We start from the raw sequence: 21,877 nt of genomic DNA, 5'->3' as shown, positions 1-21,877 counted from the left end.
GAGCGTGTTAAAGTGTGTTAAAAGCTGGTAAGTGCTGCAGAAAAACGGGGCGGGGGGAGGGAGGAACGGAATAAAAGGGACAGGAGAGCAGGTTCTAATTTTCAGTAAGGTGGTCAGAGAAGAGCTCACTGGGGGGCCAGCAACCACAGTCAGAGCTACGTAAGGGAGTTAGTCATGTGGATATTGAGGGCAGGAGGGCTCTAGGCAGAGGGAACAGCCGGTGCCTTAGGGCAAAGTGTGTTTAAGTATTCCAGAAATAGTGAGGATACCAGTATGTATCGAATAGGATGAGCACTGTGAACAAGGGGAAGAGTAGAAGAAAAGCAGCAGCAAGGGTGTGTGAGAGGTCAGATATGGAGACATTTGTAGGCCATTGAGGGACTCTGGTTTTCACTCTAAGGGAAGCAGGATGCCCCTGAAGGAATTTGAGCAGAGGAGAAAAGTAATCTGTTTCTATTATCGTACAATCCCTCCTTCTGTTATGTTGAGAAGAGACTGCTGTGGGTAGTGGTGACGGCGGAGGTGGGGCACCCAAGTGTAGAAGCAGCGAGACTGATTCCAAGATTACTGGAATAATCCCAGGCGGAGATGGGGGTGGCTGGGACCAGGTTGGTAGCAGAAATGATGAGAAAGGCCTGAATTGGGGGCGCCTGGGTGGCTCTGTCCATTGAGCATCTGACTCTTGATCAGGCCGTGATCGCAGAGTCATGGGACTGAGCCCCTGGCCAGGCTCTGTGCCCAGTGGGGAATCTGCCTGAGAGTCTTTCCCTCAGCCCTTCCCCCCACTCACGCACATGCTCTCTCTCTACCTGTCTATCTCAAGTAAATAAGTCTTAAAAAAAAGAAAAAAAGGGACAGACTGAACTCTAATTTATACGTCGAAGACAGAATCAATAGGTTTCTTAGTGGATCCGACGTGAACGAGAAGAGTTAAAAATGACTCCCGGGCCTTGGGGTCTTCTGTACCAGAGTCTAAGGCCCTCTGATACCCCTTGTTCTGTCTTGTCATTGGCTCGAGCCATGAGCTATCTCGCACTGTGTGAATGAGGAAAACATTTGTTTCATAAGATAGAAGCAGCTTGGGCCCTCCTTAGCCCTCGTCGAGCACAGCTGCCCTACCTCTCTGGACTTCCTCCTTCTGTATTACTTAGTGAGAACATATTTGCCCTGCTATTCTTTGGGGCTTTTGTTAAAGCAGCAAGACCCGTACCCTAACTCACTTAGCTTCCCTGGGCCTTGCCTTTAAGCAGTGTGGCGGAGCCCTGGCCGTGTCCACGTCCTGCGAGAAGAGGCCATGAGAAACCCTTGAGGAAGGAGCTCTTCCTACCAGTGGCCACGGCTTCAGGAAGCTTACTGGGAGAGAGAGTGGGGAGCTTCCCCTGGGGACAACAGAAAGAGAAAGAAGCCGACCTCGTAAGGGAGATCTCTGTACCCCAGCAAGAGTCATTTAAAGAATACCCTTTTCCACCATGGAGGCCAACTATGAGGAGGGTTTTGCAGTGACCATGGTAAGCTGATAAGACTCCTACTTTATAAGGAAATGGGAAGCAGACCTTGAGTTGGGCTGATATTAGACCTATACTCTTTTGGCAGAGGCTAAACATCCTCTGCCCTCTGTTTCACATTTAAGTGTCCTGGGGGCAGATAACCATAAGAGGTTCAGTAGTTCAGGCTGAGGAGACAACGGGATTCAAGGGAACAGAGGACCATGAGGGCCGCCCCCAGTGGACAGCAGCTCCTCCGTCCTAGCCAACTGTTTCCATGCGGGAAGTGAGGACTTAGTGTTGCCAGAGTCTTTGAAGAATGGCTGGATATCTATATTATTAATGTGAAAAGCTTCCAGTTTCTAAACGACTATTTCAGAACAAAACAGCTGCAGACCACATTCAGCCCGTCCACAGACTTGTGACCCCTGGGGTGAGCCAACTCTTGAAAAGTTTGAGCCTTTAACAGTGAAGGAGGAGGCTGTGCATTAGAATGGAAATAGGGGCGCCCGGGTGGCTCACTGGGTTAAGCCTTTGCCTTCAGCTCAGGTCATGATCTCAGGGTCCTGGGGTCGAGCCCCACATCAGGCTCACTGCCTGCCTCTCTGCCTGCTTGTCATCTCTGTCAAATAAATAAATAAAATCTTAAAAAAAAAAAATAGAAATAGAAACTCTGAATTGGCCTCTGCAGATGACTTGCCCCTTGGTCCCTGGGAGGCGACTGTGATTCAAGGCTACTCGAGGCCTCTCCAGGGACCCTCACTTTAACTTTCTACCAATTAATACAGCAGATGAGCTATAAGTTAGGACAAAGGAAAGGAAGAAGGACAAGCAGACTTGCGCTGAGCGCGGAGTCTGACACAGGACTTGGTCTCACGACCCACAAGATCATATGACCTAAGCAAAAATCCCAAAGTAGGACGCTCAACTTACTGAGCCACCCAGGTGCCCCTAGAGATGACTTTTTAACTTTTTTTTAGAGATGAATTATTAAACTTATGAAAACTGATATTCTGCTGTATCATCAATTGTGTTGTGTTAAACTTATCTGTTCATCTGTGGTGGGATAGGAGAAAAAGGGCAAAAAGGAGATAGAGAAAGAAAACATGAGAACGTGTGTCCTCAGTTTAATCATGTGGACACAGTACACACACATACGTGCTTATATACACATACACATATGGCTCGGAGAAGGGAGCGAAGGATAGAAAGCAGACGTCGTGGTGAAACTAGAGAAACATCTGGGCAAGAGAAGTGAGCCTCGCTGGGCAGACGCCCGAAATGAAGATGAATGACAAGCGAATTAAGTCCTTGAGCCCAGGCCTAAAGGAAACCCTGTCATTTATTAAACAGGCAGAGTCAATCCGCGTTGGCCGGCAGTGACTTTCCATCGGGACCTCATGGAGCTTTCGTGATGTGGAAGTGCTTTGCGGAGCGCAACCGCCACGCCGGGATGAGACTTTCAGACTTGACGGAAAAGAGGAAAGAGCTACTGTATTTGTCTTAGACCATATGTGCTGCTGAAAGGCAAATCAATTATTCTGACTGAGATGAAGACTAACAGAGCTATACGTGACCGTAACCGCTTTTGAGGGGCCCCTTAAGTAAGCACTGGGCTGTGCCCCGTGTGAGAACACACCAAGCTCCCCCAGGCCAGGTTAGAGACGCGTGAAAAGCCCCCGGTGTGGAGCAAAGGTCAGAGCACTGTCCCTGAAAGGTATGGTTTGTTTCCAAAGAATGTGAAGAGGTTTGTTTACCACAGGGATTTAGATTTCGGGGGGACACTCACGTTATCACATTCCTGGGTTATGGCTACTCGAGTGGCAAATGTCTAGTCCGGTGCACAGAACTGTTTTTAAAAGTAAATAAATTGGTTTCTGAGCCATCCAGATTTAATAGATCGTAAAGCCTAAACCCGTCTCTGAATAAACAGATTTCACTGCGAGAGTCCTGGTGGAAAGTGTGATGATAAATTGTCTGCAAAACCCAGATGACTTTGGGGAAGGACATCTGGTAGAAATGTGTATCATTAAGCTTTTAAAGGTGGCTTTCAACTTTTAAACTTTTAAATGTGGCTCGGCTATAGAGGGAAACATTTTGTTTGTCTACCTTGACAAAACACAAAGATTCCTTCTGGCAGAACATTTGGTGAATGCAGAAGGGTTTCATTTAGTTCCATAGTGAGGAGTTCGATGGATTTTTATGGACAATTGCAGAAGTCTTAAGAAAATGTAGTCTCCACTCTACTTGGAACAGAGAGAAGGATTTGATGTTGCTGATCTTTGTCTATGAGGATTGCCTGTGTAGAGCTCCCCCATAAACCGTGGTTAAAAAATTCAAGAGCTGAATGTGCCTCTTGAGAGATCCTTGTGGAAACTTGAGGGAACATGTATTTAGCTTCAGAATGAATGACAGAAATGAGGAGAAAGAATTGATAGACATGATGGAGAAAATCTGGTGAAAACCACAGATCCGTGACCCAGCAAACTTGAATTTCCAAGGGCTGTCTTCTTAGGGAAGAGAGAAGAGAGTTGTTTTTTGTTTTGTTTTGTTTTTTTAAAGAATGTGTGTGTGTGGGGGGGGGTGGTGTTTGGAGGCATTGCTCAGTATTTTCCACTAGCTATCAAATATAAACTCTACACCACACCCCAGACTGTTCTCAAGATCTTTGACACCAGCAGAATATTTTGCTGCCCTCTGGATGAACAGCCTCTCCTTGGAAGCTATTACAGTACAGCAATGCTTATAAAGATACTCTGTTGATTCGGTCAAGGGAAGCAAAGGAGGTTTAAAGAACGAAAGTTTGGATTGTTTCAATGTTCCAGCAGGTGCTTCCTGCTGGTTGGGTGGGGATGCAACCATGACTGTCACATTGCTTCTCCTGGCATCACTTATCCATTAATAGAAAAGCATCTTGCCTATCTACAGTTCCTATGTCATTTATTACTTAATTTCAGACATTAAGATAAATAACAACAGTCCTTGACATACTAGAAAGATGGAAGTATTTTGGTTTGGCTCAAAAAAAGGCAACAAAAAGGAGGGGAGGAGTCAAGATGGCGGAGAAGTAGCAAGCTGAGACTGCTTCAGCTAGCCGGAGATCAGCTAGATACCTTATCTAAAGATTGCAAACACCTGAAAATCCATCGGCAGATCGAAGAGAAGAAGAACAGCAATTCTGGAAACAGAAAAACAACCACTTTCTGAAAGGTAGGACCGGCGGAGAAGTGAATCCAAAGCGACGGGAAGATAGACCCCGGGGGGAGGGGCCGGCTCCCGGCAAGCGGCGGAGCAACCGCGCACAAAATCAGGACTTTTAAAAGTCTGTTCCGCTGAGGGACATCGCTCCAGAGGCTAAACCGGGGCGAAGCCCACGCGGGGTCAGCGTGGCCTCAGGTCCCGCAGGGTCACAGAAGGATCGGGGGTGTCTGAGTGTCGCAGAGCTTGCGGGTATTGGAACGGGAAAGCCGGCTACAGAGACAGAGCCGACAGTAAGCTCGCAGCTCCGTGTTACCTTGAACCGGTCGCAGGCTCGGTGAGCTCGGAGCGCGGCCGGAGGTCAGGCAGACGGGAGTAACTGGGCGCTGTTCTCTGAGGGCGCACTGAGGAGTGGGGCCCTGGGCTCTCGGCTCCTCCGGGCCGGAGACCAGGAGGCCGCCATTTGTATTCCCGTCCTCTGGAACTCTACGGAAAGCGCTCAGGGAACAAAAGCTCCTGAAAGCAAACCCGAGCGGATTACTCACCCCGGCCCCGGGTAAGGGCGGTGTAATTCCGCCTGGGGCAAAGACACTTGAGAATCACTACAACAGGCCCCTCCCCCAGAAGATCCACAAGAAATCCAGCCGAGACCAAGTTCACCTACCAAGGAGTGCGGTTTCAATACCAAGGAGAGCAGCAGAATTCCAGAGGAGGAGAAAGCCAAGCACGGAACTCATGGCTTTTTTCCTGTGATTTTTCTTAGTCTTGCAGTTAATTTAATTTTTTCTTTTTCTTTTTTTTTTTTTTTCTCGCCTTCGGGTAAAATTTTTTTTTAACTGTTACCTTTTTCTTTTTTAACGATTTTTTACTAGTTTATCTAATATATATATATATATTTTTTTACATTTTTCTTAGGTGTTTTCTTTCTTTAAAAATATTCTTTTCTTTTCTTTTTTTTTTTTTTTTTCTTTTTTCTTTCTTCCTTTTTGAACCTCTTTTTATCCCCTTTCTCCCCACTCACGATTTTGGATCTCTTCTAATTTGGTTAAAGCATATTTTCCTGGGGTTGTTGCCACCCTTTTAGTATTTTACTTGCCCCTTCATTTACTCTTATCTGGACAAAATGACAAGACGGAAAAATTCAACACAAAAAAAAGAACAAGAGGCAGTACCGAAGGCTAGGGACCTAATCAATACAGACATCGGTAATACGTCAGATCTAGAGTTCAGAATGACAATTCTCAAGGTTCTAGCCGGGCTCGAAAAAGGCATGGAAGATATGAGAGAAACCCTCTCGAGAGATATAAAAGCCCTTTCTGGAGAAATAAAAGAACTAAAATCTAACCAAGGTGAAATCAAAAAAGCTATTAATGAGGTGCAATCAAAAATGGAGGCTCTAACTGCTAGGATAAATGAGGCAGAAGAAAGAATTAGTGATATAGAAGACCAAATGACAGAGAATAAAGAAGCTGAGCAAAAGAGGGACAAACAGCTACTGGACCACGAGGGGAGAATTCGAGAGATAAGTGACACCATAAGACGAAACAACATTAGAATAATTGGGATTCCAGAAGAAGAAGAAAGTGAGAGGGGAGCAGAAGGTATACTGGAGAGAATTATTGGGGAGAATTTCCCCAATATGGCAAAGGGAACGAGCATCAAAATTCAGGAGGTTCAGAGAATGCCCCTCAAAATCAATAAGAATAGGCCCACACCCCGTCACCTAATAGTAAAATTTACAAGTCTCAATGACAAAGAGAAAATCCTGAAAGCAGCCCGGGAAAAGAAGTCTGTAACATACAATGGTAAAAATATTAGATTGGCAGCTGACTTATCCACAGAGACCTGGCAGGCCAGAAAGAGCTGGCATGATATTTTCAGAGCACTAAACGAGAAAAACATGCAGCCAAGAATACTATATCCAGCTAGGCTATCATTGAAAATAGAAGGAGAGATTAAAAGCTTCCAGGACAAACAACAACTGAAAAAATTTGCAAATACCAAACCAGCTCTACAGGAAATATTGAAAGGGGTCCTCTAAGCAAAGAGAGAGCCTACAAGTGGTAGATCAGAAAGGAACAGAGACCTATACAGTAACAGTCACCTTACAGGCAATACAATGGCACTAAATTCATATCTCTCAATAGTTACCCTGAATGTGAATGGGCTAAATGCCCCTGTCAAAAGACACAGGGTATCAGAATGGATAAAAAAACAAAACCCATCTATATGTTGCCTCCAAGAAACACATTTTAAGCCCGAAGACACCTCCAGATTTAAAGTGAGGGGGTGGAAAAGAATTTACCATGCTAATGGACATCAGAAGAAAGCAGGAGTGGCAATCCTTATATCAGATCAATTAGATTTTAAGCCAAAGACTATAATAAGAGATGAGGAAGGACACTATATCATACTCAAAGGGTCTGTCCAACAAGAAGATTTAACAATTTTAAATATCTATGCCCCCAATGTGGGAGCAGCCAACTATATAAACCAATTAATAACAAAATCAAAGAAACACATCAACAATAATACAATAATAGTAGGGGACTTTAACACTCCCCTCACTGAAATGGACAGGTCATCCAAGCAAAAGATCAGCAAGGAAATAAAGGCCTTAAACGACACACTGGACCAGATGGACATCACAGATATATTCAGAATATTTCATCCCAAAGCAACAGAATACACATTCTTCTCTAATGCACATGGAACATTCTCCAGAATAGATCACATCCTCGGTCCTAAATCAGGACTCAACCGGTATCAAAAGATTGGGATCATTCCCTGCATATTTTCAGACCACAATGCTCTAAAGCTAGAACTCAACCACAAAAGGAAGTTTGGAAAGAACCCAAATACATGGAGACTAAACAGTATCCTTCTAAAGAATGAATGGGTCAACCGGGAAATTAAAGAAGAATTGAAAAAAATCATGGAAACAAATGATAATGAAAATACAACGGTTCAAAATCTGTGGGACACAACAAAGGCAGTCCTGAGAGGAAAATATATAGCGGTACAAGCCTTTCTCAAGAAACAAGAAAGGTCTCAGGTACACAACCTAACCCTACACCTAAAGGAGCTGGAGAAAGAACAAGAAAGAAACCCTAAGCCCAGCAGGAGAAGAGAAATCATAAAGATCAGAGCAGAAATCAATGAAATAGAAACCAAAAAAACAATAGAACAAATCAACGAAACTAGGAGCTGGTTCTTTGAAAGAATTAATAAAATTGATAAACCCCTGGCCCGACTTACCAAAAAGAAAAGAGAAAGGACCCAAATAAATAAAATCATGAATGAAAGAGGAGAGATCACAACTAACACCAAAGAAATACAAACTATTATAAGAACATACTATGAGCAACTCTACGGCAATAAATTTGACAATCTGGAAGAAATGGATGCATTCCTAGAAACATATAAACTACCACAACTGAACCAGGAAGAAATAGAAAGCCTGAACAGACCCATAACCAGTAAGGAGATTGAAACAGTCATTAAAAATCTCCAAACAAACAAAAGCCCAGGGCCAGACGGCTTCCCGGGGGAATTCTACCAAACATTTAAAGAAGAACTAATTCCTATTCTCCTGAAACTGTTCCAAAAAATAGAAATGGAAGGAAAACTTCCAAACTCATTTTATGAGGCCAGCATCACCTTGATCCCAAAACCAGACAAGGATCCCACCAAAAAAGAGAGCTATAGACCGATATCCTTGATGAACACAGATGCGAAAATACTCAACAAAATACTAGCCAATAGGATTCAACAGTACATTAAAAAGATTATTCACCACGACCAAGTGGGATTTATTCCAGGGCTGCAAGGTTGGTTCAACATCCGCAAATCAGTCAATGTGATACAACACATCAATAAAAGAAAGAACAAGAACCATATGATACTCTCAATAGATGCTGAAAAAGCATTTGACAAAGTACAACATCCCTTCCTGATCAAAACTCTTCAAAGTGTAGGGATAGAGGGCACATACCTCAATATCATCAAAGCCATCTATGAAAAACCCACCGCAAATATCATTCTCAATGGAGAAAAACTGAAAGCTTTTCCGCTAAGGTCAGGAACACGGCAGGGATGTCCATTATCACCACTGCTATTCAACATCGTACTAGAGGTCCTAGCCTCAGCAATCAGACAACAAAAGGAAATTAAAGGCATCCAAATCGGCAAAGAAGAAGTCAAATTATCACTCTTCGCAGATGATATGATACTATATGTGGAAAACCCAAAAGACTCCACTCCAAAACTGCTAGAACTTATACAGGAATTCAGTAAAGTGTCAGGATATAAAATCAATGCACAGAAATCAGTTGCATTTCTCTACACCAACAGCAAGACAGAAGAAAGAGATATTAAGGAGTCAATCCCATTTACAATTGCATCCAAAACCATAAGATACCTAGGAATAAACCTAACCAAAGAGACACAGAATCTATACTCAGAAAACTATAAAGTACTCATGAAAGAAATTGAGGAAGACACAAAGAAATGGAAAAATGTTCCATGCTCCTGGATTGGAAGAATAAATATTGTGAAAATGTCTATGCTACCTAAAGCAATCTACACATTTAATGCAATTCCTATCAAAGTACCATCCATCTTTTTCAAAGAAATGGAACAAATAATGCTAAAATTTATATGGAACCAGAAAAGACCTCGAATAGCCAAAGGGATATTGAAAAAGAAAGCCAACGTTGGTGGCATCACAATTCCGGACTTCAAGCTCTATTACAAAGCTGTCATCATCAAGACAGCATGGTACTGGCACAAAAACAGACACATAGATCAATGGAACAGAATAGAGAGCCCAGAAATAGACCCTCAAATCTATGGTCAACTAATCTTCGACAAAGCAGGAAAGAATGTCCAATGGAAAAAAGACAGCCTTTTCAATAAATGGTGCTGGGAAAATTGGACAGCCACATGCAGAAAAATGAAATTGGACCATTTCCTTACACCACACACAAAAATAGACTCAAAATGGATGAAGGATCTCAATGTACGAAAGGAATCCATCAAAATCCTTGAGGAGAACACGGGCAGCAACCTCTTCGACCTCTGCCGCAGCAACATCTTCCTAGGAACAACGCCAAAGGCAAGGGAAGCAAGGGAAAAAATGAACTACTGGGATTTCATCAAGATCAAAAGCTTTTGCACAGCAAAGGAAACAGTTAACAAAATCAAAAGACAACTGACAGAATGGGAGAAGATATTTGCAAACGACATATCAGATAAAGGACTAGTGTCCAGAATCTATAAAGAACTTAGCAAACTCAACACCCAAAGAACAAATAATCCAATCAAGAAATGGGCAGAAGACATGAACAGACATTTCTGCAAAGAAGACATCCAGATGGCGAACAGACACATGAAAAAGTGCTCCATATCACTCGGCATCAGGGAAATACAAATCAAAACCACAATGAGATATCACCTCACACCAGTCAGAATGGCTAAAATCAACAAATCAGGAAATGACAGATGCTGGCGAGGATGCGGAGAAAGGGGAACCCTCCTACACTGTTGGTGGGAATGCAAGCTGGTGCAGCCACTCTGGAAAACAGCATGGAGGTTCCTCAAAATGTTGAAAATAGAACTGCCCTATGACCCAGCAATTGCACTATTGGGTATTTACCCTAAAGATACAAATGTAGTGATCCAAAGGGACACATGCACCCGAATGTTTATAGGAGCAATGTCCACAATAGCCAAACTATGGAAAGAACCTAGATGTCCATCAACAGATGAATGGATCAAGAAGATGTGGTATATATACACAATGGAATACTATGCAGCCATCAAAAGAAATGAAATCTTGCCATTTGCAACAACATGGATGGAACTAGAGCGTATCATGCTTAGCGAAATAAGTCAAGCAGAGAAAGACAACTATCATATGATCTCCCTGATATGAGGAAGTGGTGATGCAACATGGAGGCTTAAGTGGGTAGAAGAAGAATAAATGAAACAAGATGGGATTGGGAGGGAGACAAACCATAAGTGACTCTTAATCTCACGAAACAAACTGAGGGTTGCCGGGGGGAGGGGGTTTGGGAGAAGGGGGTGGGATTATGGACATTGGGGAGGGTATGTGATTTGGTGAGTGCTGTGAAGTGTGTAAACCTGGTGATTCACAGACCTGTACCCCTGGGGATAAAAATATATGTTTATAAAAAATAAAAAATTAAAAAAAAAAAAAAAAAAAAAAAAAAAAAAGGCAACAAAAAAAAGGGGAGCGCCGGGTAATGAAGCCCTTGAATGTCATGTTCAAGTATTTGGATTTTATTCCATTGCCAGTTGGGAGCAAATAAAAATGTTTGTAGCAGGGAGGGACACCATTGAACCTTTGTTTTTGTAAAGATCATCTGGCAGTGATTTAGGGAAATGTTGTCATGACTGAAGCCAAAGATGGAAGGGCCTTAGGCATGAGAGTTAGAATAAAGAGTGAGAATAAAGATGAGGGAGATATCTTTGATGGATATCATCTAGGAAATTAATAGACGCTTTCAGGAAGCTTAGCTAAACTGAGTATAACCTTCACAATAACTTTTTTATTGAATTGGCATTAAAATCAACCTCAGGAAAGCTAACTAATTTTAGGCATACACATGTTTTATTCACTTTTAAAGGCGATGGGGTTGGGAGAAAGTTCTTCCCAACTGAATCAAGTGGTAATAAAATGATACCTATTTTTCACTCTGTTGGGGTCCAGGTCTTTTCATTAAAAGGCACCTGCAGGGGGCGCCTGGGTGGCTCAGTGGGTTAAGCCTCTGCCTTCGGCTCAGGTCATGATCCCAGGGTCCCGGAATCGAGCCCCGTATCGGGCTCTCCGCTCAGCAGAGAGCCTGCTTCCTCTCTCTCCCCACCTGCCTCTCTGCCTACTTGTAATTTCTATCTGTCAAATAAAATAAATAAAATCTTAAAAAAAAAAAAAAAGGCACCTGCAGGCTGATTGGGAGTCTAAACCCCGGGTTTCATTTGAACAGTTGAACAGGACCCAGCACATATTTGCAAAGTCAACACCTACTTACGTTTCAGTTGTTCCAATGCTTCACTCAGAAGTTACGGTCCAGGTTTGTACAATCTGTATGGCTCTGTGGACTGCCGGGAGAGAACAGTGAATGATTAACCTCGGGTCAGGGAGCAACCTTCAGGCTTAATTTGTTTGCGAGACTTTGAGCTAATGAACACACAGGTGTAATTGAAATATACAGCAATAAAGTGGTCCATGGCTCTGGAATCACTGCCTGTTATCAGATCCCAGTCGTACCTCTTCCTGGCTGTGGATTCTTGGACAAATCGCCTCCTACCTCAAATCCTCAACTTCCTCGCTTGTAAAGTAAGTGTAGTAATAGCACTAACTCGTAGGATTGCTGTAGTCATCACATAAGGAGAACCTCAAAAAGTGGTTTATTCAGGACCTTGCCCATAAAGCATACTCATGATTTGATTATTGATTATTACCAGTTCAGGACTAAATGCGGCACACGATAGCGGGGAAGGTAGAATAGAAGAGGACTTGTTTGTGTTACTTCATGAAGGGTGTGAGAAGAGGGGCACCTGAGTGCCTCAGTTGGTTAAGTGTTCGACTCTTGATTTTGGCTCAAGTCATGATTTCAGGGGGCCTGCTTAAGATTTTCTCCCTCCCTCTCTCCCTCTGCCTTAAAATAAAATAAAATAAAATAAAAATTTGTTTTGGGGGTGCCTGGCTGGCTCAATCAGGAGAGCAAGCCACTCTTGGTCTTGGGGTCATGAGCTCAAGTCCACATTGGGAGTAGAGACTACCTAAATAAATAACTTTTTAAAAAAATTTAAAAAAAAAAATTTTATTTATTTATTTGACAGATATCACAAGTAAGCAGAGAGGCAGGCAGAGAGAAGGGGGGAAGCAGGCTCCCTGACAAGAGAGAGAGCCCGATGCGGGGCTCGATCCCAGGAACCCGGGATCATGACCTGAGCCGAAGGCAGAGGACCCAACCCACTGAGCCACCCAGGCACCCCCTAAATAAGTAACTTTTAAAAGTATAAATAAATACTTGCTTTGCTTTGGGAGGCCTAGGGGCTCACTTGGTCAAGTGTCTGCCTTCAGCTCAGGTCATGGTCTTAGGATCCTGGGATTGAGCCCCACATCCGAGCCCCACAGCCAGCTCCCTGCTCAACAGGGAGCCTGCGTCTACTTCTCTTCTACCTGCTTGTGCACACACACACTCTCACTCTCTCAAATAAATAACTAAATTCTTTCTTTAAAAAACTTGTTTTGTGGGCTTCATATTTTTAAAAAGATTAAATCTGCATGGGGTTCACACATTGTTAGATGCTGCCTTCTGACAGTGTTTGAGTTGGGGGGGGTCCCTGTGTCTAGCCGTCAGATACCATTATTATCCCCATATCTGGCCAAGAATGGTAAAAATGGAATACTCTAGAGCATTTTAGTCTTCTTACTTCTCTCTTTTAAATAAGTTATTTATTTACTTTTGAATAAGGATATGGTCTAGGCCTTTTTACTTTTTTCTTTCTTTTTAAATGTAAGCTTTATGCCCAACATGAGGTTCGGACTCATGGCACCAAGATAAGATTTTCGATCAAGACGCACATATTCTATCAACTGACCCAGCCAGGAACCACAACATAGTCTAGGTCTTTATTTCACTTCTTTCCATATTTTACCGAGTCTGGGAGAATCACCACCGTCAATAACGTATGTTTCAAAGCCTTGGTCATAGCGAAGAGAAATCCCCAAATCAGCATTTCCTTGAAAAGAGATTTTTCAAGGAATTTTTTAGCAGAAGGGATGTGGGTACTGAATTTGAAAACCTTGATGGCACAGGACTTGTGTAACTTTATTTTTGTAGGGCATGACCGCACAACTGCTGGAGATCCGAATTTTTCCAATTTACTTTCTGAATATTTTCATTCATACAAATGGTCAACACTAAAGCTTTAATCGTTTTTAACGTCTCTGACAGTGTTATGTCTCCTGAAGAACGGATTCTGGAAGCAGGAGTCACAACAGGGCACTTCACCGATTACATGACTCCTCAGAAGTAGACACCACTCATGGTTTAAATTCTGAAAAGCCAGGGGCGCACAGTATAATGCCGTGCAGGCTACCATAGCGTACCTGTTTTCTATTTCATCATTACCTGGACTGAAGATGTCTTGTTTCTCAATCACATTTTGTCCATGACATTTACAGAAGTGTAAGGGGGAATAGCCGATTTAGGGTGAAAACTGCATAGGCAGCCATTTGAGTCTTATTTTAATTTATACTAAGACATTTCCTTTGTTAAGGAAAGAGAAGGCCTGGGTGCCTGGGTGCCTCAGTCGGTTAAGGGTCAGATTCTTGGTTTCGGCTCAGCTCATGATCTCATGTGTCCTGAGATCGAGCCTTGCATCAGGCTCTGCTCTCAGTGGGGAGTCTGCTTGAGTCTCTCCCTTTGTCCCTGCCCTGCTCACATGTTCTCATGCTCTCTCTCCTAAATAAATAAATCTTAAGAAAATAAAAAAGAAGAAGAAGAAGAAGAAGAAGAGAGAGAGAGAGGCTATTCTCCTAAAGGGGAAGGAACAGAAGTCAAGGGACTTGCAGAATAGACTGAATTTGTAGCCACTTCACAAAACAATACTGTGTATCCCTCTGAGAGGTAGTAAGTGAACTTGGTCAAGGAGGTGGAAGGGAAACTTGTTTTGGTTGCAAGAGTAATGTTTTTTCAACACAGCAGCAAAAATGTGCGGGGTGAGGGAAGGGCGACAATTCTAGAACTTCCTCCCATTCATGGAAGATTATTCCTGACAATGTGTTTGCCTTTCTCCCGCCCTCAGAGGACATGGGAGGGGGTGTGGTCACAGAAATGTAGTCACAGAAGATAAAACAAAGCCTAAGTCGAAGATCTTGCCAATCGATCACTATCAAACAGTTGAGTGCCAGAACCATTCTTTTGATGGTTTCGAGCTTTTCATCATGAACATTTAAGATTATTTTATGGTAATGGAAACAAAGCTGGCAGCCTCACCGCTACCTTGTCATGGTCAGTCTGCGTCAGGAGTAGTTTGTTGAGGTCGTCCAAACAGATTTGGAGAAGACCACTGGGAAGCAAAAGCAGTGTAAGGGAGGGACTCAGGGGACTGAAATGACTTGACGTTATGTCTTTGTTGACATGTTTGAAGCAAACCAGCAAGAAAAAAACACTGAAGGAGTCTGATATCTGTCTTCAGATACTCAAAGATGAGGAAAAAGTGAGACACTTATTCTCTGTGTTTCTCATGTTGGAGCTATGGCAAAAAAAAAAAAAAAAAAAAAAAGTTGGCATTGCAGCCAGGAAAATTTTGGCTTAGTAGAAACAAGAATTTATAGCTGTTCAAAATGGAGAATGTTAAAAACCAGCAGCCAACAAATTGAGCAAACAGATGCATAACATTGGGTGGGCACTGAGGGGGGTTCGGGCACAGGCTGGCTGCCGGATGGGGAGGCCCCAGAAGGCGCGGAAGCACGCGAGAAGGGGGTCTTAAACTTCATCTTCTAAGAGCAAGAATCTATGACAACTTTTTTTCAGATTACTTTTGAGCCCTTATTTTCTATGTACTTGATTAGGAAACTGAAGATGAGGAACATTGCAAAACTTGGAAAAAACCATTTGGCTGGCAACCTGGCATGGTCCGAATTCTTATCCAAATATGTGAATGTGCATGCTCTTAACCTTTAGGCACCCAAGGCACAAGAAGCCTTTCTCAAGCAGGAGAGAGTTTTGTTTTTTTGTTTTTTTTAGATTTTATTTATTTATTTGACAGGCAGAGATCACAAGTAGGCAGAGAGAGAGGAGGAAGCAGGCTCCCCGCTGAGCAGAGAGCCCGATGCGGGGCTCAATCCGAGGACTCTGGGATCAGGACCTGAGGCAAAGGCAGAGGCTTTAACCCACTGAGCCACCCAGGTGTCCCTGCAGGAGAAATTCTGAGAATGATACCTACTTAGAGAACAATTCGACCTTCCTGTACTAGAGCTATCCCTGTGGTTAAATGAAAAAACAAAAGGAAACAAAACATGAAGCCCTCTTCCTACACATGAGCACTCCTAGCTAGGACGAAGCTGAGAATGACAGAAGAGAGCTGCTTGAGCTCTTTGTTGGACTTCCTCACCACCCACCACCTGCCCCCCGTACCCCTTGGCCCAGAGGACGCCCCTGTGAGCACAGATTGTAACTCTGAGCTCCGGTCACAGAGGTGTATTAATCCTGCTTCATAGGCCCCTGTTTGCCCAGAACCTATTCTATTCCTGGCGCTGGTTCTGACTCTGCTGTTAAAGTCTCTGCAAAATGTGGAAAAAGTGAAGAACCAAACTGTCTGACCAGGAACCTAGACCACCTCCCATGTAGCTTCCCGGCAGCTGGGTTTGCGAGGACATTCAGACAAATGCGTATTCTTACTGCTCCGGAGCAGCGGTCTGCCATGGTGAACTGGACCATACGTGAACCTGGAGGACAGAATTTGCCAAAGGCTTCTCCTTTCCTCCTGGATTCACTGGGATTTCTTCTTGGCTTCCTAAGAGCAAGGGTACTTTCAAATGGTATACACATATCCAGGTCCTAGCTTACCACTTCGGGCATAGGACATGGATGAGAGAGAAGAAAACAGAAAAGGGGAAGAAAACTTTTTTTTTTTTTTTAAGATTTATTTATTACTTGAGAGAGAGAGACAGAGAGAGCACAAGCCAGGAGAGAGGCAGAGGCAGGCGAGAGAGAATCAGACACCGTGCTGAGCTGGAAACCTGACGTGGGGCTCCATCCCAGGACCTGGAGATCATGACCTAAGCCCAAAGCAGATACTTAACCATCTGAGCCACCAAGGCACCTGGGGAAGAAAACTTTTAACCCAGTTTCTACTTCTGATCAAAGCCCTCCAACCAAACCTCCCCTCGAGGCTCCATTTTGTCCAGAGCCTTTGAAGGGAACCGGGTTCATTATGGACACAGTGTTCCCTAGAGATTAGCATGATCCACTGTCACATCTCGAGTTTCCCCCACGCTCTTGTCTCTTTCTTTTTTCTCTTTTAAAAGATTTTATTTGTGTTGCCTGGGTGGCTCAGTCAGTTAAGCGGTTTGCTTTCTGCTCAGCTGATGATCCCAGGGTCCTGGGATAGAGCCCTGCATAAGGTTTCTTGCTCAGCAGGAAGCCTGCTTCTCCCTCTGCCTGCTGCTCCTCCTGCTTGTGTGTTCACGCACACTCTCTCTGACAAATAAATAAATAAAATCTTAAAAACAAAAAACAAAACAAAACAAAAAAAACGTGAGGGGCGCCTGGGTGGCTCAGTGGGTTAAAGCTGCCTTCGGCTCAGGTCATGATCCCAGGGTTCTGGGATCGAGCCTCGCATGGGGCTCTCTGCTCAGCGGGGAGCCTGCTTCCCCTTCTCTCTCTGCCTGCCTCTCTGCCTGCTTGTGATCTCTGTCTGTCAAATAAATAAATAAAATCTTAATAAAATAAAAAATAAAACAAACCTGAGCCATTTTGCCTCAATACTTTGTGATACTTTGTGATCTATCTCTGAACATCTGGGCATCTCACTCTATATATTCAATGATCCCACTACAACTTACAATTATAATAATAATTTACTATTATCCCAGACTTGGGAATTATTTCTTTATTGTTTGTCCCCTTAGCTCCCCCAAGAGTCAGATTGCATGAAGGCCCAAGATCAGGGTAAGGCAAGTGAGGCAGGGTCATATAAGAGCAGGGCCGTATCCTGACTTTGCTTAAAATTTTGGTGTTGTTTTTGTTTTGTTTTGTTTTGTTTTTGTCCAGCAGATGTTTTACATTCATTTTGATTAATGAGATTTGGGGTACTTGTGACAATTTTGTGTCAATTGCCTCATCCTAGTGTTGGCCCTGCGATAACACTTGACCCCATCTAAGTCCGCAGGTAACCGAGCAGCTGGGTGTGTTGAACAAGTTTCAGAACTAATTACAAGTGGTTCTAAGTCTTAGTTCTGCATGTCACTCCTGCACGTCTTTGGATGAGTCCCCTTCCTATTGGGACCGCACGGGTCTCCTCTAAAAAACACAGGGGACATTTAATTTTAAACTTTTATGAGAAGCACCAAGATGGCTGGACAACGTATTCTAGCTCTTTAACTATTCTCCCTGCCTCCAAACAGCACCAAATCTGGTGCTTTGCAGGGAGTGGGTATTCAAAAAATATCTTCTAGTCAATGCTTTTTGCACATTGAAACAAAATTAGAGACCAAGGTCCAAAATGAAAAGCCTGCACAAATTAGAAACATTCTGCGAATAAAACAGAAACCTCCCCCAACAAGAACACCCTCCCTTCCTCATTCTTCCCAGAAAAAAAAAAAAAAAAGAAAGAATTTAAAATCATTGCTCTCTGATTTATTTAATTATGGCCAATTCTTTTTTTTTTCCGGGAAATATTCTATTCAAATATTTCAGGTTTTGAGTGAAGCAGACTTGTGTAATCACCCAGCCCTCAGGGATTTCTTTCCATCTAAAGATACTAGTACCACCCTAATGAGTCAGATTTCATAAAATGTAACATCTGTGAGAAAAGGTTATAAACATGCGATGGTGCCCAAAACAGCTGTGGAACTTCCGAAGAAATAGAATCTCCACTTCCTAACTAGTTCTTCATATTTTAAGTTTGCATAACTAGAAGGTAAGGAGAGAGCGTATTCATAGGCTCCCCTCTTCTTTCCTTGACTAAGAAAAAAATAAATGAAGAAAGAAAGGAAGGAAGGAATGGGGAAAGAAAGGAATATCGTCAGATCCTGGTTCAGTGGTAAAACATCGGACTGTATTTTAAGAGCTTTCTTTTATTCTTAGTTTATTTTACAATAGGCATCTTTTCCATTTACCTACTGTCTATAGTGGTAGCAATGAGAGAGAAGAGCCACTTCTGAGACCTCTTAACTATATTATTTTGTAAATTGGTTCTGGACACACTAACCATACAATAAAATAATCTGCATTTATTTAATATCTTTCTTTCATCTTTGATACCATTCACCTTGTCCCAGAGGCAGAGGTCTGGTACTTGATGGAAAGGAAAGAGATCTTGTGGAGGTCGTTAAATACAGTGGTGCGGGAGAAAGAATGGATGTTTGCAAATCCCGCACTGCTTCTATCGCTTTAGTACTTGGAGAACTCAAAAGCCAAGGGCTTCACCAGGTGCTCAAATCAGAAAATATCTCGGCATCTACACAAGTCCTATAATATATCTTCAGATAAACATAATATAAGCGGTTTGCTTCCTCGCAAGGAAGTTGGAAGGAACTCAGCAACAAACCACTTGATAGAAGAAAAACAATTTTTAATTTTACTTTTAGCAAAGGTTCCTGCATCTTTTCTGTTCATCACAGATTTCCCCTAATGAGGCAAAGTTAGACAAACCGTTTTAAGCCTAAAGTCCAATTACAGAAAGTTTTTAAAAGCAGAAAAAGCATGTGCGTGGGTGGCTCAGTTGGTTAAGCCTTTGGCTAAAGCCGTGGTCCCAGGGTCCTGGGATCAAGTCCCACATCAAGCTCCCTGCTCAGCGGGGGGTCTGCTTCTCCCTCTGCCCCTGCTTGTGCTTTCTCCTTCTTTCTCTCTAATAAGTAAATAAAATATTTAAAAAATATAAAAATAAACAAATAAAAGCCAAAAAAATGGCAATTCTAAAATCATCTTTAAAACCACAATACAGGGGTGCCTGGGTGGTTCAGTCTTTAAGCGTCTGCCTTTAGTTCAAGTTCCAGGGTCCTGGGATCGAGCCCTGCATCAGGCTCGGCAGAAGAGCCTGCTTCTCCCTCATCCTCTGATCCTCTCCCTGCTTGTGTGCTCTCCTCTTTCTCAAATAAATAAAGAAAATCTTAAAAAAAAACAACCCACCATACAGAGTCATATTAATAGTAACCATAGAGAGCTTGAGTTGAAGACACTTTAGTTTTGCTTGCATTCAAGATAATCAAGTTTTGAAAAAAGATACTCAGAATGGCCTTCCTATTACTTCTTAAAAAAAAAAAAAATCTAATTTCACCATAATGACCTGGAGAATAGGACTTCACGGGAGTGTCCAGAATGTTCGTTAGAAATTACCTGTCTTCTCTCACTTCAGAATTCACTTGTTAAGCAACATCTGCATTGAACTTTATGCCAGTTACAGTATAAAACAAATCATCTCCTGACAGGTTCTCCTGGTTGGTAATGTGCTTAGGCAGCAATTACAGGCCTTGAATTTTTTTCCTAAGATGGATTTGGTAAGCCTACATCAAAGAGATACAGAAGATGGGCTAATGGCTTACTCAGTGCCTTTTTATCATCCAAGAGAAGGAAACTGATGTGGTCTGCCTGGGCAGGGTCTCAGCCCACCACCTCCACTCACATTTCCATGATGTGCACCATTCACCAAAGGCACTGTGACTAGTGTCCTGTGGCAATCTGTTCTGAGGTTTAGATGTGCTAAAATTTCTGCTCCAAAGTAAGACTTCTCCTTGACCGTGAGCTCTATGTGAGTCCACAAAGGGATGTGACTGCTTTAAAAAAAGGAAAGAAAAAAAAAAGATGAATTTGTCCTTGAGCTGTTCTAATAGAATGAAGGGAGTGTTTGTCCAACTGTGCTTGAACCAGTCAGGTTGTACCTGGGAGTGTTATACTCTTTTCTGAGAATTACAGTTTTGGAGGAACAGTGATAAACTAGAGCATATCCAGAAGAGACACAACAGGACAGAGAGAAGGCTTGAAATGACATCATGTGAGGAATGCAGAATGAATTGGTGGAAGCTATTTATTCCAGAAAAGAAAGGACAGGATAACCTTTTTTTAGAATTTATTTTTTTTGGTAATTTTTGTACCCAACATGGTGTTCGAACTTATGACCCTGAAATCAAGAGTCACATGCTCTTCTGACTGAGCCAGGTGCCTTAGAGGAGGGTAACTTTTTTTTAAATGGCTCATGGTCTGGTATGCAGATGAGGGAGCTCTTACCTGACCAGAGAGCAAAACGAAGGAAAGAAAGACACATTTTATTTCCAAAAAAGGCAGCATTTTCTAAAGATGAGAGTTGTTTAAAATCGGGGTTTATTTGTTTAAAAAATATTTATCAAAAAATATTTTAGAAAATATTTATTAAGCATCTACAGTATGTTCTAAGCCCCAAACAGTAGTGAGTAGCGGTGAACAGAACCCACGCAGCTTTCCTCCTGGTGCAAAGCTATGTCAGATGATGGCCCACTTCTCACGAATGGAGGTGTTGAATAAGGCAACCGAGAACTGAGGGTTTTTGTAGGAGGAAATCAGGAATTAAGTGTGACCGGGCTTGATGTTGTCTAAAGTTCTGCTAACTCTGAAACTCTACTATTTTTTTTTTTTTTTTGTTAAGACTTTTTTGTGGGCACCTGGGTGGCTCAGTCCTTAAGTGTCTGCCTTCAGCTCAGGTCATGATCCCAGGGTCCTGGGGTCAAGCCCCGCATTGGGCTCTCTGCTCAGCGGGAAGCCGGCTTCTCCCTCCCCCACTCTCCCTGCTTGTGTTCCTTCTCTCGCCGTCTCTCTCTCTCTGTCAAATTAAATAAATAAAATCTTAAAAAAAAAAAGTCTTTTGTTTATTTATTTGACACACAGAGAGAGACATAGCGAGAGAGGGAACACAAGCGTTGGCGGGGGTGGGGGGTGTCCTGGCGGTGGGGGCGGTGGGAGAGGGAGAAATAGGTTTCCTGGTGAGCAGAGAGCCCAATGCAGGGCTCGATCCCAGGACCCTGGAATCATGACCTGAGTCAAAGGTAGATGCTTAACAACTGAGCCACCCAGGAGCCCCTGAAATTAATGTTATACCTGTTACAGTTGGTTGGCTCTCCTGGCCCCTGGTCAGGATGTACAGTCTGATTCTGTGGCTTAGCCCTAATGTCCTGCCAAGCCATGCCTATACGCAGTGCCTGCTTCACTAAGGGGTCTTGGAAGGATAAATGTATGCCATATAATGTACCGTGAAGGGAAACAATTTTCTTATGTCTCATTTTCACTCCCAAAGACGTAGCAGCCATTTCTCCTCATTTTCATCTTTTTCAACTTGCCCTTAGTCAGGGGAAGGGGAGTTCTCTCTTTACAAACCGATTTCTATTCTTTAATCTCTTTGAAAGAGGGTAAAGTTAGTATGGCCAAAGATTATGGAATTATTGAGGCGCCTGGATGATTTAGCTG

General features: G+C 42.9%; 1 protein-coding gene across 5 annotated transcripts in view; it reads right to left on the bottom strand.

Annotated features, from left to right (window-relative positions):
- Positions 1 to 21,877, bottom strand: part of CMKLR2 (chemerin chemokine-like receptor 2) — a 53,081-nt gene that overhangs the window by 7,704 nt on the left and 23,500 nt on the right. For all 5 annotated transcript variants that reach the window (XM_059168283.1, XM_059168282.1, XM_059168285.1 and 2 more), the window contains one exon: positions 11,735 to 11,804. The gene's annotated coding sequence lies outside the window, so the exon portion shown is untranslated. The remainder of the gene's footprint in view (positions 1 to 11,734; positions 11,805 to 21,877) is intronic.

This window comes from Mustela lutreola, chromosome 3 (genome assembly GCF_030435805.1).
Source record: "Mustela lutreola isolate mMusLut2 chromosome 3, mMusLut2.pri, whole genome shotgun sequence".
Classification (NCBI taxonomy): domain Eukaryota; kingdom Metazoa; phylum Chordata; class Mammalia; order Carnivora; family Mustelidae; genus Mustela; species Mustela lutreola.
This window is presented reverse-complemented; position numbering and strand designations above follow the sequence as displayed.